Source organism: Zea mays, chromosome 5, assembly GCF_902167145.1.
Source record: "Zea mays cultivar B73 chromosome 5, Zm-B73-REFERENCE-NAM-5.0, whole genome shotgun sequence".
Taxonomy (NCBI): Eukaryota; Viridiplantae; Streptophyta; class Magnoliopsida; order Poales; family Poaceae; genus Zea; species Zea mays.
Genome location: NC_050100.1, coordinates 36,750,221 through 36,768,065, shown reverse-complemented (window position 1 = coordinate 36,768,065; position 17,845 = coordinate 36,750,221). Strand labels below are relative to the sequence as shown.

Here is a 17,845-nt window from a genome sequence, read left to right as displayed (position 1 = left end):
GAATTATAGCGGAGTGGCTCCCCGAAAACCTGAAGCTGAGCAGTTCAGAGTGGATCTCCCTGGTGCACCGGACATTGTCCGGTGCGCCAGACCAAGGCAGCCTTCGGTTGGTTTTGCTCCTTTCTATTTGAACCCTTTCTTGGACTTTTTATTGGTTTGTGTTGAACCTTTGGCACCTGTAGAACTTATAATCTAGAGCAAACTAGTTAGTCCAATTATTTGTGTTGGGCAATTCAACCACCAAAATCATTTAGGAAAAGGTTTGACCCTATTTCCCTTTCAACGGGGTTATGCCCCCACGCCGCTCAACGCTCGCCGGGTTTTGCCCCCAGGCGCGTGGCTTAGAGAGAAGATAGAAGAAAGGGCTGAAATATTATTGATGCCTTCTCCATATGCGGTTACAACTATAAATAGACTAAGGTCTCCCTAGACTTAAGGACTGCTAAAGGAAAGTAATCGAAAAGGGAAATAACCAATCACCCTAGACTTAAGGACTGCTAAAGGAAAGTAATAAAAGGGAAATAACCAATCACTCTCTTCCTTCTAATCGGAGAGTGGCAGGAAAGGGAAACAATCAATTACTCTCCTCCTTCTATTCTTAGCCACTAGAGGAGATCACCTGCTGATTCAGGCGTGCTGCATGCTCAGCAGCGCGACGCACATCTCGCACCCTGTGACGCCACGTGTACGTCTGCCCGTACATTACATCTCTCCCCTCCTCGAGAGGCAGCTCGTCCTCGAGCTGAAATTGAGGATACCTGGCACGGAACAAGTCGATTTCCTCCCATGATGATGAAGCTAGCGACATGCCTTTCCACTGAATGAGCACCTAGCGCATGCCACGCACCAAACGTGACTTGACAGCCTGCTCTGGTTCTGGAACGATTGCGCCATGACGAACAGGAGGGAGGGCTGGGGGTTCTTGCGGTGGAGTGCCCTGGAACTTCTTGAGTAGTCCAACATGGAAGACGTCGTGGAGTCGAACTTGAGGAGGCAGGGCCAGACGGACTGCCACCTCGTTGATGAGCTCGACCATGAGGTATGGCCCGTAGAAACGAGGCTTGAGCTTGCCGGCCATTGCCTGGGGCATGGATGCAGTAGGTCGCTGATGAAGGCGAAGCAAGACCCAGTCGCCAACCTGGTAGGTAACATCGCGATGGAGACGGTCGTAGTGGTGCTTTTGCAGGGCCTAGGCCTGCTCGAGTCGGTGGCGAATATCCTCCAGGAACTCTGTGCGTTCCTCCATCGTGCGGGCCACCGCCGGCACTCGGGAGTCACCATGCGCATAGGAGCGCAGGGATGGATGAACGCGCCTGTAGACGACACGAAACGGCGTGTCACGTAACGACGACTGGAAGGCAGTGTTGAAGACGTACTCGGCCCATGGCAGCCAGCGTAGTTAGTCGCGTGGATGATCTCCTGTCAAGCAGCGAAGGTACATGATGATGACTTTGTTAGCGGACTCGGACTGCCCGTCCAACTGTGGGTGGAAAGTCATCGTCATCTGTAGCTTGGTGCCACTGAAACGCATCAGCTCGCCCCAGAAGTTGGAGGTGAACACAGAGTCGCGGTCGGAGACGATGGACTGCGGGATGCCGTGCAGCCACGATTTCGGTGAAGAAGGACTGGGCTACAGTCTCCGCTGAGTACGGATGCGCCAGGGGAATGAAGTGCGCGTACTTGCTGAAACGGTCCACCACCGTCAAGGTGACGGACTTGCCCCAGACGCGCGGCAGCGCCTCGACGAAGTCCATGGCGATGTCCGACCAAACACCTTGTGGCACTGGGAGGGGCAGCAACAGTCCGACCAGGTGGAGATGTTTCAGCTTGTTGCGCTGGCACACTGTGCACGCACGAACAAGGTCATGCACCACACTTTTCATGTTAGGGAAGTGGAAGTCACGGCGGAGTCGGTGCAGCGTGCGTTTGTTCGCCCTCATGGCCCTCCCCATGGACCGCCTGCAGCACCTCCTATAGCAGCGGTGAGTCAGGCGGCAGGTACAATCGTCCGCCGTAGTGGACCAGCCCGTCGGTGATGGCCCAGGGCAGCGACTTGGAACCGCTGTTGATGGCGTCATGTAGTGCAACCAGCGCCGGGTCGGATGTATGAGCTTGACGAAGGCGGTCAAGGAAGTCGAAGCGTGGGCCGGACATCAGCAGCACCGAGCCGTCGCTGTCGGGACGACGACGCCGTCGCCACCACCACCACCGGCCGGCGGGGACCCAGATGGATGATGGTGGTGTCCGGAAGCAGCAGCCGCTTGCCATGCATGCATGGATATAGATCGATCGGAGAGAGGCATAAAAGAAGGTTTGCATTGCTCAGTTAGCTAGCTTGCCTTTGTGTATGTACGTGCTGCCAACTACACGTGCATGCATGAATAAAACAAGCAAGAAGACAAGCAATTGATAGAGGACAAGGTCTGATCTTCAGTGAGGTACAATAACTTGATTAGATGGAGATCTCGACGTTAATGATCCAAGGCTCCGAACGAACGACTCCTCATAATTACTATACCACTGCTCCGTTGGTTATCACCCATGACACACGAGTGACCTCTCCACGAAAGCTTATACCTGCAAGCGCAATCAAGAACACAAGCAAGAAAAGGAAGAACACAATCAAAACTGCATTGATCACGAGGTGGGGTCTCACAAACCGATGAACGACGACATTGTTCGATGACAGATATGATCTAAGTAAAACTCAAACCCTAATATGGTGGTGGATTCTATTAAAATAGAGGTTAGGGGCGTGCGTGACCCCTGGTCGCACCCATAATGGGCTCCAACACGATACACGGCCCAATAACCCAATAGACGATGTCGCAGCACTAAAACAGAATCTGAACGCTGACTACACGACGGTTGATCTTTAGCGACCCTTATTAGGTACCAACTGTTAGTTGCTAAAGGTTAGAGATCGACGGTCAGTCGCTAAATCCTTTTGTAGCAACGGTCGGTTGGTCGCTAAAAGTCTAGAAATTTAACAACTTATGGTTGGTCGCTATAAATGTCGTTGGGAACTAGCGGTGGGTCGCTATAGAGCAATGATCACTATCAAATCTTATAGACTGAACGTACATGTAGATGTTAGTGACTAAAAATTAATTAAAACAAATAAACATTGATCGCTAAATTGTAGTAAAGAAAAAAAATAATTGTAGAAAAGAAAAAATAGAATTATGGAAAAGAAAACGAATTGTTAAGCTAAATTGTAGTAAAGAAAAAAATAATTGTAGAAAAGAAAAAAAGAATTATGGAAAAGAAAACGAATGGTAAAAAAGGATTTTTAAGGTTTTGAACCTTGAATCTGTTGACTCATTCATGAATGACATAACCAACTAGACTACGCATGGTTTTGTTGTCTATTGTGCTCGTTTATATTTTATTTACTTACATATTCCCCACGTTCTATTCCAGTACACCGAGAACAGGATAAGAAAAACCATATCCACCTTCTATTCCACATCTCAATCCAGTACTCAGCCGCCGCCGCCTGCTGCTCGTGTGGTTCCCGACGGTCGCTGACGCCGCGACCCCATCCCGGCGCTCGGCGGCGCGCATCGCCGACGCCGCTGCCCCGTTCCTTTCTCTTCCACCGTGGCTGTCGTTCCCTCGCCGATGCTCAGACCTCGCTGCGCTCCAACGCTCCCTACTCCCTCGGCTTCCGCCCCTGACCTTGGACGCCGGCAGTCACCAGCTCCCTCCCATGGCCGTTTCCAGCCATCTCCCATGGCCGACCCCAACTCCTCCCATGGACGTCGTTCCCTCCCTGCTCCAGTTTTCTCCATGGCTGCAGCCTCGCCGAACCACACAACCTCTGCTCTCCTTCCCTTGTTTCAATGGCGAGCTCCCCCTGCTCTTCTGCTCACGCTGCCCCTGTGCCATTTTCCATTCCTGCGGCAAGCACCAGCCCCTCCCCATGCCAACCTCCCTTTTCTATAGACGCTGCCCCTCTCTGGTTTCTGGTGGCCAGCCACCTCTGCTGCTCCCATGGTGATCTCTAAATCCCTTTGTTGTTTTACTAGTTCTTGTTAATACCCTGCTGATGTGAGGTTTTATGTGTGTTGATGTGTGCGATATGGAGTAAAATCCTTGGAGAATTAGGTGGAGAAGAAGGTTAAGTTCAACGCTCCTTAGGTGTTCGATGATATGCTCGAACTGGTGGTCGTCTTCGTTCTTGCTGAAATCAAGTCGGAGCATGATGTGGTGAGCCAAGTCGTTTCTCCGACTACTTAGTTAATAAATGATTTGGTTATATAATTATTGTTGTAATGGTATTTGATGTATGATGAAATAATTTGGTTGTGTGCCATGTTTTTTTACGTCATGATTGGATAGTAGAAGTGTTGTTTGAGGGGAAGTTTAGGTATTAGGTGCAGATTTTACCAGGAGTGCTTTAAAGAGTACATATGTCAAGTATAATTAAATGAATGTTATAAAACACAGAGGATGGTTCTGTTTAGGCAAGGAATGCTTTGATTGATGCGTTCGTAAGCTGTGGTTAACCAAAATATGAACTAAATTGAATTTTTGCTATTTGGACTTGCTGTTTGGACTGTGTTCAGTTTTAGTATGCAGGTAGTTTAGTGAAGTAAATCATGTTTTCTATGAAAGTGTTATATATAAAAGTTGTAGATAACTTCTTTATCTTGTTTGTGCTAAAATTTCATGACCATTGGTCTTGTAGTTTAGAAGTTATGATTTTTCCAAGTCCAGTTTTAGAATCTGTCCAGATTCTGTACAGATTTCGAAAATGACCTTGTTTGCCCAAGTTAAACTGAGAATAAGCTCTTAGTAATTATAAGAGAATTGTAGTACTTTGCTTAAGCTTTCCATTAAATTTTGGAGCACCCTTTTTGGTGGTCTAGAGACCAAGTTACAGCTGTTTGAACTATAGAGTCTGAATCTGTCCAAATCCGGACAGCAATGTTTGTTTGTATTTACTGACTTCAATACACATTGAATCACCTTGAGATGATTATAAATGAATTGTAGACAATTCTATTAGCTTTCTAAAAAGTTTAGAATCACCTGATTTGGATTTCTGAAACTCCAGTTATGGATTTTAGAAGTAAGTAGTCGAATTCTGTCCAAATCTGGACAGAATTTATGTTTAGCGCTGTTTGACCTTTCTAAAGGTCGAATCTTGTTGTGATGGTAATACAAAAGTTATAGAGGACTTTATAAGATTTTCAGAAAGTTCTAGTTTACTATTTTTGGATACATATTTTATGAATTGTGAGCTAAACAGATAGTTGTTGTTCTGCTGTCCAAAAATCAGCAAATATTAAAATGATTGCTTGGAGTTTCTTTTGTGTAGATAACTAGATTTGGTTAGTTCTTGGCTTGATTAATGAAGTCTTATAATTGCATATGGATGTTTCTTAATGTTCAGATTAGGTTCGAGTAAGTTGGAGAACATGATCGTTGTGTTGGGGTATATAAACTTCCAAACTTGCAACCAAGGCCACAAAGACAAAATGCTCAACCTCAAGACGAACAAGCGATTGTTGATTTGCAGACGGTGGGAGATTTTCTCACCGACAAAATGCTCAACCTCAAGACGGTGGGAGATGCACCATACAACCGGCAGTGTGAGCTATGCATGTTCAGAATATGATTTGGTATTGTTCATTGTATTTTACTATCTCTATTCATGATTACATCTTGCTGCTCCACATTCGATAGATATGGCTTTAGACCTAAGCAAAACATTGATATATAAGCTCTATTGTCCAGTCTGAAAGCATAGGCAATATTGATACATTTTAGGGGCAAGGAAATGACATGGAGGAGGGGCTGATAGCTGGCAGGACGAGGAAGACAGGGAAGAAAGCAACAGGGTTGGTATAGGAGCTGGAATGGTGGTGCTACTAAGGGAGAGGAGGGGTATGGCCTGGGGGGTTGGTGTGGGATCTAGAATGGTAGTGCTGCTAAGGGAGAGGAGGATACATATAGGAAACTTTAGAAGAAGCCACTATACAAAGTTATTGAGCAGAATCAATACATATAGGAAACTTTGTCATAGCATGTCACACTAAACAGAGTTGGTTGTTTCGAACTTGACTACTTGTGCTGCTTGTGTAGGGAGTGACAATAGACACAAAATAGATTGCTACTGGTGCTGCTGTTTCCCTTGTGTCAACAGAACCACTTGACTACTTGTGAAGAGAGTGACAGTAGACACAAAATAGATTGCTACATGTGCTGCTTGTGCTGTTGTTTTCCTTGTGTCAACAGAACCACTTGACTACTTTACTACTAGTGTTGTTGTGTTGTGTTCCTTGTGCTGCTGTAGTCCAGTTTTCACCACTTGACTACTTGTGCTGCTGTGCTGTTTTTCTTGTGTCAACAGAACCCACTCCTAAACCACCTATTGAGGTTGTAGTCCTCAAAAAGAGGAATAAACATTGTGTAGAGAGTGACAGTAGACACAAAATAGATTGCTGTTTTCCTTGTTGTTTCCAATGAACTTACATGTTACATTTTTTCCTTTGTGAAATGTGATACCTTAAGTTCGAAGGGTGAATATGGAGATAGAAGTCATACTGCATTGTTACTCACTTGATAATCATTCATTGTTTACTAAAATGTGGGCACCAATATACTAATTTGATGTACTTTTTTCTAGGGTGTTCTGGACAAAGAAAGCTTGTACCTTAAAACAGGAGGATACAAGAAGCTGGAGTGGTTGTCTGAAGGCTTTTGAACTGCTTGAAGCATTAGTGTAGCTTTTGTGCTTTTGTGACTGATCAGCTCTGGAGCAGCTAGAGTGATGTAGTTGTGGGCTTTTGAACAATAGCTGGAGTGATATGAAACATTAGTGATGTAGTTGTGGGCTTTTGAACTGCTTCAAGCTGGAGTGATGTCGTTGTGGTGCTTTTGTGACTGATCATCTCTGGAGCTTTTGTGAATGATCTAGCTAGCTATCTATAAATGATCTAGTTGTGAATGATATTATAACTGTGATGCTTTTGTGAATATATAATTGTTGTGCTTTTGTGTTTATGTGATGGATCTATGACTGTGGTATAATGATTAACTGTGTATGTATTTATGATTTGTGTATAAAAATATGTGATTTGTGGTGCTTAATTAAATGTATATTATTATTAATAACAACTGTAAAAAGGGCGACTTTCTGTTGGTTGCTAAATGTATAGTATGACGACTTACGGTTGGTTGCTAAATCTATATTACAGCAACCCACGGTTGGTCGCTAAATATACAATATTAGCAATGGACGGTCGGTCGCTAAAAAGATGTCGGTCGCTAAAGTCTTTAGCGACGGCACTTACAGCGACCATCCTTATGGGTCGCTAAAGGTTTTTAGCGACCAACCGTAGGTCGCTGAAGGCCGTTTTATCAACCAACCGTAGGCCGTTTTAGCAACCAACCCTAGGCGCGTGGCTTAGAGAGAAGATAGAAGAAAGGGCTGAAATATTATTGATGCCTTCTCCATATGCGGTTACAACTATAAATAGACTCAGGTCTCCCTAGACTTAAGGACTGCTAAAGGAAAGTAATCGAAAAGGGAAATAACCAATCACCCTAGACTTAAGGACTGCCAAAGGAAAGTAATAAAAGGGAAATAACCAATCACTCTCTTCCTTCTAATCGGAGAGTGGCAGGAAAGGGAAACAATCAATTACTCTCCTCCTTCTATTCTTAGCCACTAGAGGAGATCACCTGCTGATTCAGGCGTGCTGCATGCTCAGCAGCGCGGCGCACATCTCGCACCCTGTGACGCCACGTGTACGTCTGACCGTACATTACATCTCTCCCCTCCTCGAGAGGCAGCTCATCCTCGAGCTGAAATTGAGGATACCTGGCACGGAACAAGTAGATTTCCTCCCATGATGATGAAGCTAGCGACATGCCTTTCCACTGAATGAGCACCTAGCGCATGCCGCGCACCAAACGTGACTTGACAGCCTGCTCTGGTTCTGGAACGATTGCGCCATGACGAACAGGAGGGAGGGCTGGGGGTTCTTGCGGTGGAGTGCCCTGGAACTTCTTGAGTAGTCCAACATGGAAGACGTCGTGGAGTCGAACTTGAGGAGGCAGGGCCAGACAGACTGCCACCTCGTTGATGAGCTCGACCATGAGGTATGGCCCGTAGAAACGAGGCTTGAGCTTGCCGGCCATTGCCTGGGGCATGGATGCAGTAGGTCGCTGATGAAGGCGAAGCAGGACCCAGTCGCCAACCTGGTAGGTAACATCGCGATGGAGACGATCGTAGTGGTGCTTTTGCAGGGCCTGGGCCTACTCGAGTCAGTGGCGAATATCCTCCAGGAACTCCGTGCGTTCCTCCATCGTGCGGGCCACCGCCGGCACTCGGGAGTCACCATGCGCATAGGAGCACAGGGATGGATGAACGCGCCCGTAGACGACACGGAACGGCGTGTCGCGTAACGACGACTGGAAGGCAGTGTTGAAGACGTACTCGGCCCATGGCAGCCAGCGTAGTTAGTCGCGTGGATGATCTCCTGTCAAGCAGCGAAGGTACATGATGATGACTTTGTTAGCGGACTCGGACTGCCCGTCCAACTGTGGGTGGAAAGTCGTCGTCATCTGTAGCTTGGTGCCACGGAAACGCATCAGCTCGCCCCAAAAGTTGGAGGTGAACACGGAGTCGCGGTCGGAGACGATGGACTGCGGGATGCCGTGCAGCCACGATTTCGGTGAAGAAGGACTGGGCTACAGTCTCCGCTGAGTACGGATGCGCCAGGGGAATGAAGTGCGCGTACTTGCTGAAACGGTCCACCACCGTCAAGATGACGGACTTGCCCCAGACGCGCGGCAGCGCCTCGACGAAGTCCATGGCGATGTCCGACCAAACACCTTGTGGCACTGGGAGGGGCAGCAACAGTCCGACCAGGTGGAGATGTTTCAGCTTGTTGCGCTCGCACACTGTGCACGCACGAACAAGGTCCTGCACCACACTTTTCATGTTAGGGAAGTGGAAGTCACGACGGAGTCGGTGCAGCGTGCGTTGGACGCCCTCATGGCCCTCCCCATGGACCGCCTGCAGCACCTCCTATAGCAGCGGTGAGTCAGGCGGCAGGTACAGTCGTCCGCCGTAGTGGACCAGCCCGTCGGTGATGGCCCAGGGCAGCGACTTGGAACCGCTGTTGATGGCGTCATGTAGTGCAACCAGCACCGGGTCGGATGTATGAGCTTGACGAAGGCGGTCAAGGAAGTCGAAGCGTGGGCCGGACATCAGCAGCACCGAGCCGTCGATGTCGGGACGACGACGCCGTCGCCACCACCACCACCGGCCGGCGGGGACCCAGATGGATGATGGTGGTGTCCGGAAGCAGCAGCCGCTTGCCATGCATGCATGGATATAGATCGATCGGAGAGAGGCATAAAAGAAGGTTTGCATTGCTCAGTTAGCTAGCTTGCCTTTGTGTATGTACGTGCTGCCAACTACAAGTGCATGCATGAATAAAACAAGCAAGAAGACAAGCAATTGATAGAGGACAAGGTCTGATCTTCTGTGAGGTACAATAACTTGATTAGATGGAGATCTCGACGTTAATGATCCAAGGCTCCGAATGAACGACTCCTCACAATTACTATACCACTGCTCCGTTGGTTATCACCCATGACACACGAGTGACCTCTCTACGAAAGCTTATACCTGCAAGCGCAATCAAGAACATAAGCAAGAAAAGGAAGACACTACCGGAATCTGCGTCTTTGCCGAGTGCCGCCGGCTTTGCCGAGTGCTTTTTATCGGGCACTCGGCAAAGCAGACTTTGCCGAGTGCCGCACTCGGCAAAGTCCTGCGCTCGGTAAAGAGCTCATTTACCGAGTGTAGGACACTCGGCACAGCCAAGCACTCGGCAAAGACTGCTTTGCCGAGCGTCAAGCACTCGGCAAACATGGCTCTCGGCAAAGGGCCGTTAGCGGCCGTCTACAACTGACGGCCGTCAGTCTTTGCCGAGTGTCAAATATCTGGCACTCGGCAAACGTAGTCTTTGCCGAGTGTCCTATGTAGACACTCGGCAAAGCATATTTTTATTTTTTTATTTTGGTCACCAAACTTTTTGTGGTATGTTCCTACACTATGTAGACCTACATGTACCATTTTGGGACAATTATAACAGTGTTTTCTATAGCTAGTACATTTAGTTTGTTTATTTGAATTTCTTCGGAAAATTCAGATTTGAACTACAGGTCACTCGAAACTTGGAAAACCGTGCATGAAAAAATGATATCCATGCTACTTAGCACAAGTTACGACCGATTTCAGGAGCGGACCGGAAACTTCGAGCACCATGCTCACTCAACATGACCGTAAACTTGCCATCCAAGTGTTTAAAAATTGTATAAAACACAAACAAAGTCAGAAAATCATGAAACATGTCTACGTGTCATGATATCATATGTAGAGGCTGTGATAAAAATTTGAAAAAGTTTCGAGAAAGCTGTAACGCACTATGTGTACAAACCTAAGAGATCCACATTGAAACTCTATGATTTCATGTGTAGTTCTCTTAGGTTTCTACACATTGTGTCTCACAACTTTCTCCAAACATTCTAAAATTTTTATCACAGCCTGTACATATGATATCATAACACGTGGACAAGTTTCATGATTTTCTGACTTTGTTTGTGTTTTATAAAAATTTTAAACAGCTGGATGACAAGTTCACGGCCATGTTGAGTGAGCATGGTGTTCGAAGTTTCCGGTCCGCTCCTGAAATCGATCGTAACTTGTGCTAAGTAGCATGGATATCATTTTTCATGCACGGTTTTCCAAGTTTCGAGTGACCTGCAGTTCAAATCTGAATTTTCCGAAGAAATTCAAATAAACAAACTAAATGTACTAGCTATAGAAAACACTGTTATAATTGTACCAAAATGGTACATGTAGGTCTACATAGTGTAGGAACATACCACAAAAAGTTTCATAAACAAAATAAAAAAAATTAAAATACATTTTGCCGAGTGTCCCATGTTGGACACTCGGCAAAGAAAGCTTTGCCGAGTGCTTGTCGGGCGGCACTCGGCAAAGTTGTTAAAAACCCTAAGTCTAGTCTTTGCCGAGTGCCAACAGAAAGGCACTCGGCAAAGAAGCGTTTGCCGAGTGCCAGATCAAAGGCACTCGGCAAAGTATATTTTTAAATTTTAAAAAAATGTTTGCCGAGTGCCCGCGATCTGGCACTCGGCAAAGACTATTTCGTTGGCTGTAAACTGAGCGCCGCCGCACTCTTTCCTCTCACTCTCTCAATCTCACCACTCACCCGCGCTCGTCGCCTCACCGCACGGACGCTGCCGCCGCTCGCCGCCCGGACGCCGCCTCGCCAGAGCTCGCCGCCCGGACGCCTCCCCGCCAGAGCTCGCCGCCCGGACGCCTCCTCGCCGCGCGCGCCACCCGGACGCCGCCTCGCCGCGCGGGCTAACCGCCTCGCCGCTGCCGCGCCGCCGCGCCGCCCGGACGCCGCCTCGCCGCGCGCGCCACCCGCCTCGCCGCACCCCGCCCCTCCCCGTCGTCCTCACGCCGCCACGGTCGTCGTCCATCCCCGCTGTCCGGACGCCCCCACGGTCGCCGCCTTCCCCGCGCGCCATCCTCTGGTAAGAGCTGTATAATGTGATATGGCGATTAGATTGTGTATATGGCGATTAGATATGATTGTGTATATGGCGATTAGATATGATTGTGTGGCGATTAGATTGTGATATGGCGATTAGATTGTGTATATGGCGATTGATATGGCGCCATCCTCCCCGTCGTCCTCACGCCGCCTTCCTACGATATGATTGTGTATATGGCGATTAGATATGATTGTGTGGCGATAGTAAAATAGTTTCTATATAATGTGATAATGGATATGGATGTCGATTAAATGTGATTGTCGGCCATCGTGCCGTTGATATATGTGTGGATATCAGCCATTGTGTTGTCAGTTTTATTTGCAGGTTTTGGAAACCTCCCCGTGCAGGGGAGGTGCTGCCGAAATTTTTTATTGACAGGCTTGTTTATTTTTTTATAGAGGTCTTCCTAGCTGCTGCGGGTCTGCCTGCACCGCGTCGAGTCGCCACTGCACCAACCCGCCACAGCCCCGCTAGCCTGACTCCACCGTCACCCTAGGTATAACCTCTACATCCGCATCATGGTCGTAGATCACGTAACCCAGTTAGGCGTCTCCCGTTCGAAAGAGATACGATGTAGATATGCAGATCTTTGCATATCTACAAATGTATCAGTTTCGAATTGTCCACGTTTTTTGGACAGCCCGCGGTTGCGTAGATGGTGTTAGTTTCCATGCTCTACTCCGGTCCGAGAAAGAGTTTCGGCGTCACCTCCCTGTTGTTCTCCGGACAGTACACTCTCCCTGCCAGGACGTGTATCCGGAGAACAGCGGGGAGGTGCTGCCAAAATTCTATCTCGGATCGGAGTAGAGCATGGAAACTAACTCCATCTATGCAACCGCGGGTGGGATTAGGACCTATCCTCACCTATTAGAAGGTACGAACGTAGTGTACATGCATTACATGTCTATATTAAACTATACTCGGTTATATATGTTAGAGGATGGAGGACCGTGAGTGGATGTACACGGGCCGCGTTCGACGTAATGATGTCACCCCAGAATGGATTAGGAAGACCGATGCTTTCGTGGAACGGGCATATGGCGAAGCTGCTAAAGGAGCTAGCCTAGTCCCTTGTCCGTGCAGCAAATGTGACAACCGGAAAAGAAAACCAAAGAAGGCCATGGTAGAACATATTTGGAAGAATGGATTTACGCCGGACTATACTCGGTGGATCTTCCATGGTGAAGCGCATCGCACGAGAGAGGAGGTGGTGAGACAACGCGTCGAGGATTACGATGCTGATGCCGGGGTAGGAGACATGTTGAACGACTATCACGAGGCACAGTTCACCGAAGGACGTACGGAGGACGAGCCAGAGGCGACCGCAAAGACATTCTACGACATGTTTGACGCGGCACAGAAACCCCTTCACGGCAAGACAAAGGTTTCTCAACTGGATGCCATTGGGCGTATAATGGCGTTCAAGTCGCAGTATAGCATGAGTCGAGACGCATTCGATGGTTTGTTGACAGTTATTGGCAGCCTGCTTCCGGAGGATCACGTTCTGCCAAAGAGCATGTACGAGGCACAGAAACTCCTTCGTGCACTCAAGATGACGTATGAGCAGATACATGCTTGTCCGAAGGGCTGCGTCCTATTTAGGAAAGAACACACTGAGGCAAAGTATTGTCCGAAGTGTAAATCATCTAGGTTCATGGAGGTAGACTCTGGTGATGGACAGAAGAGGCAGCTCGACATCCCCGTGACAATCCTACGCCACCTTCCGTTCATACCGAGGATCCAGCGTCTATACATGACAGAGGAATCCGCGAAACAGATGACATGGCACAAAAAAGGCAAACGATACAATCCTGACAAGATGGTTCACACATCCGATGGTGAAGCATGGACCCACTTTGATGTCATTCACCATGAGAAAGCCAAAGAGGCTCGTAATGTTCGTGTTGCGCTGGCCACAGATGGGTTCAATCCCTATGGAATGATCGCTGCCCCATACACATGTTGGCCCGTGTTCGTTATCCCCATCAATCTCCCCCCCGGCGTATGCTTTCAAAGACAGAACATATTCGTGTCGTTGATAATTCCTGGACACCCGGGGAATAAAATGGGCGTGTACATGGAGCCTTTGATTGATGAATTGGTCCGTGCTTGGGAGGAAGGGGTATGGACGTACGACCGAGCTACGAAGACAAACTTCAAAATGCATGTTTGGTACCAGTACTCCATGCATGACTTTCCGGCGTATGGGCTATTTTGCGCCTGGTGTGTTCACGGTAAGTTCCCATGCCCAGTTTGCAAGGAAGCTCTTAGGTTCATTTGGTTGAAGAAGGGTGGCAAATATTCGTCATTCGATAAACATCGACAATTTCTCCCTCCTGACCATGCATTCCGACTAGACATCAAGAACTTTACGAAAGGTGTCGTGGTGACAGACCGCCCACCTGCAATGATGACAGGTGCCGAAGTTCGTGAACAGATAGATGGTCTCGTGGCTAACCCAGAAGGTGGTTTTGTGGGATATGGTGAGCAACATATGTGGACACATAAGTCGGGCTTGACTCGGCTCCCCTATTATGATGACCTGCTCCTTCCACACAACATTGACGTGATGCACACTGAAAAGAATGTCGCCGAGGCACTTTGGGCGACAATTATGGAGATTCCTGATAAGTCAAAGGATAACGTAAAGGCAAGAGTGGATCTGGCAGAGTTATGTGATAGACCAAACCAAGAGATGAAGCCGCCTAGTGGTGGTAAGACATGGAGAAGGCCTAAGGCCGATTTCGTCCTGAGCAGGGCCCAGAGGAAGGAAGTACTACAATGGATCAAGATGTTAATGTTCCCTGATGAGTATGCAGCTAACCTTAGTAGGGGGGTGAACTTATCTACCCTGTGAGTCTTAGGGATGAAGAGTCATGACTTCCACATATGGATTGAACGAATTCTTCCGGCGATGGTTCGAGGCTATGTCCCTGAGCATGTCTGGCTAGCGCTTGCAGAGTTGAGCTATTTCTTCCGCCAGCTTTGTGCAAAAGAGTTAGCTCGGACCATGATTGCAGACTTGGAAAGGATGGCACCCGTGTTACTGTGTAAGCTGGAGAAGATCTTTCCACCCGGCTTCTTCAATCCGATGCAGCATTTGATTATTCATCTCCCGTATGAGGCACGAATGGGGGGGCCCATGCAGGGACGTTGGTGCTATCCAATCGAGAGATGTCTAAAGAGTATCCGAAAGAAATGTAGAAATAAATGCAAAATCGAGGCTTCCATTGCAGAGGCATACATACTGGAGGAGGTGTCAAACTTCACAACAACTTACTATGGTGACAAACTGCCGAGCGTGCATAATCCACCCCCTCGTTACAATGATGGCGGCAATGAATCGAACCTCAGCATTTTTCGAGGGCAACTCGGAAGCGCGAGTGGTTCGACCACCAAGACCCTGAGACATGAAGAGTGGCGCCATATCATGCCATATGTATTGACCAACCTTGAAGAGGTGACGCCATACATGGAGCAATTTCTTCATGAATTCTGGCGTCGATCAAGGGACCCAACTCCACAGGAATATGATACCCTTCTTAGAAAGGGTGCGGGAAATGGATTGCCCGATTTCATTTCCTGGTTTAAACATAAGGTACGTGCTTAGTTTGTTATTCCAAGTTGCTCTTACGTGCGAATAATATAACAATCTAGCGTGTTTGAACTTGCAGGGCCAAAGAGAGCCGTCTATGAGTGCCGAGTTGAGACAAGTAGCCAATGGCTTTGCCTATAGGGTCAGGAAATTTTCTGGGTATGACGTCAATGGATACCGTTTTCGCACAACAAGCTACGACCAAAGTCGGCCCAATCGAAAAACCACGTGTTCTGGAGTCTTTACGCCCGGGCTTGACGAGGTCGAGTATTATGGAAGAATTGAAGAAATATATGAACTCAATTTTTATGGTTCCAAACCTCTTACTCCAGTGATATTCAAATGTCATTGGTTTGACCCTGAAGTTACGAGACGGACACATTCTAATCTTGGGCTAGTCGAAATTCGATAGGATTCCACCTTACCAGGAGACGATGTCTATATTGTGGCCCAACAGGCCACACAAGTGTATTATCTTCCATATGCGTGCCAAACGAAACAACATCTTAAGGGTTGGGATGTTGTGTATAAGGTATCACCGCACGCTAAATTACCTGTTCCAAACGATGAAGATTATAACTTAGACCCGGACACATATGACGGAGAGTTCTTCCAAGAAGTTGGGCTCGAAGGGCAATTTGAGATAGACTTAACCGAAGCGATCGGAATGGAAGTAGATATTGAAATGGTTGTTGATGACGAGGATGATGAGGTGCAAAATGAGAATGACTTAGAAATACTTGAAGGCAATGCCAATGACGAAATTGCGCCTTCAGATGATGTTGACTATGAAATGGTTCATAGTGATGATGACACTTATGATCCGGCTAACCCGGACACATATGAAGATTATTTTTAATCGATGTAATGCTATATTTCATTTATTTTGCATATGTTTCTAAATACATATTTTTTTATCTGTGCTTAATTGTTTACTCTTAATTGCAGGTTGTTGGACAAAGATGGTGGGCGGTGGGACGAGGACGAGGAGGGGGAGGGGGAGGGGGAGGAGGAGCACCCGTAGGACGGAGGAGGAGGCGCAGCAGGACGACGCCGTACAGCAGCAGGTGGAGCAGCAAGCCGCTGTCGATGCGGCACAGCAGGACGACGACGATGCGGCGCAGCAGGACGACGACGACGACGCCGCTCAGCAGGACATCTCAGGTTCTGGCTCCTCAGGTTCGAGGAGTATCTACCTGCGAGGTCCCGCGAGCCTACCTAAGTGACCCATACTTCGTGACAGACGTCCGCTGATACGACCCGATGGAGAGAGGTAGGTAACTTTAGATGTTGTTGCTGCTTTTTCATATTATATGTTCAAATTAATAATAGAAACTAATACTTCATCTTAATCACTGCGACAGGTCTTGGATGGTTTTGGAGACTGCAGGGGGTCACGGCCGCAACCCCAATGGCATCCTCGGCCTTCTATGCCGGGAACACTTTCCTGGACTTGTCGAGTACGCCAGAGTGACGAGCCCAGCATACACCTTCGACCACTACGCCGTCGCCCCCGATGCAGTAGATCGGGACGGCAGACAATTCAACAACAAGGCGGAGCGGGTGAAGCAAGAGCTGTGGGTAAGTCTTCCTCGCACTATATTGTTTAATAAGTCGCATTTGTTGCATATTCTTGAAATAATGTATGGATACATCGTCTTTGTATGTAGGATTTCTTCAGGTGCGATGCTGGATACGAGGCCAGGGCGGATGTGGTGTCTACGACGTGCTGTAAGAAGCTCGTCGTGGACATGCACTACGAGGCGCGCATCCAGGCCATCGTCACTTACCACGGCTCCGTCCTTGGGGAGAAGGTGAACAAGAAGGACGCCCGAACCATGTCATTGACTGCGGACCAGTACTTGCAGGTAAATACAAAACTTTATTATTGGTACTAAATATGCTTATTCTTATCTTCTGATATGCGGTGTACTTATATTTTTTAGATGATTCCTCATTGGTGCGCCGCGCATCCTGAGTGCTGGGAGAAGATGGTGCAGAGGTGGTGCTCGGCTGAGTGGGACGAGGCGCACAACGCTAGCCGGGAACGGCGTTTGCTGATGCAAGGTCCCTCCCACCATCAAGGCAGCCGCAGCCTGGGCAAATACGCGGAAGCATGGGTACGCGCTCTTTTTTATTTAGGTATATAACTTTCGATTAGACATGATTTCTAACCATATCGTTGGTTTTCTCGCAGTCGGCGGCACATGGTGGCGCGCCTTGCTCCACGTTCTCGGCATATGCCATGGCCCACAAGGGGAAGGCGACGTCCGACGTCACCTACAACCCGGATGACGGGCCCGAGGCGTACACCAACCCCGCCATCCACAGCCGACTCAGTGAGTACACCGCCATGGCCAAGGAGGTCCATGGGCCAGATTACGATCCGAGGACCGAGGACATCGACGGAGATGTCCTCATGAGGGTCGGAGGAGGCAAGAGGCATGGGCGGTACTGGATTGCCGACGGGGCAATCGACTCGTCCTCCACTCCCACTCTCTCTCAGGTGCGAGCAAGGAGCACGAGCGCGAGCCCAGCCATACGACCTCGGCGACACCTCACAGCATCGTATCCAGCAACTCCAGGTTATTCCTTATCTATTCATCGTTCATTGATTTTTATATATCTTCTCTTTGC

The 17,845-nt window shown here is 48.2% G+C and overlaps 1 long non-coding RNA gene across 1 annotated transcript; it reads left to right on the top strand.

Moving 5' to 3' along the window:
- Positions 1-3,522: 3,522 nt before the first annotated feature.
- LOC118472001 (uncharacterized) lies at positions 3,523-6,963 on the top strand. Its single transcript, XR_004849398.1, has 3 exons — positions 3,523-4,212; positions 5,402-5,630; positions 6,638-6,963. It is a non-coding gene; the product is annotated as an uncharacterized lncRNA (long non-coding RNA).
- Positions 6,964-17,845: the final 10,882 nt, after the last annotated feature.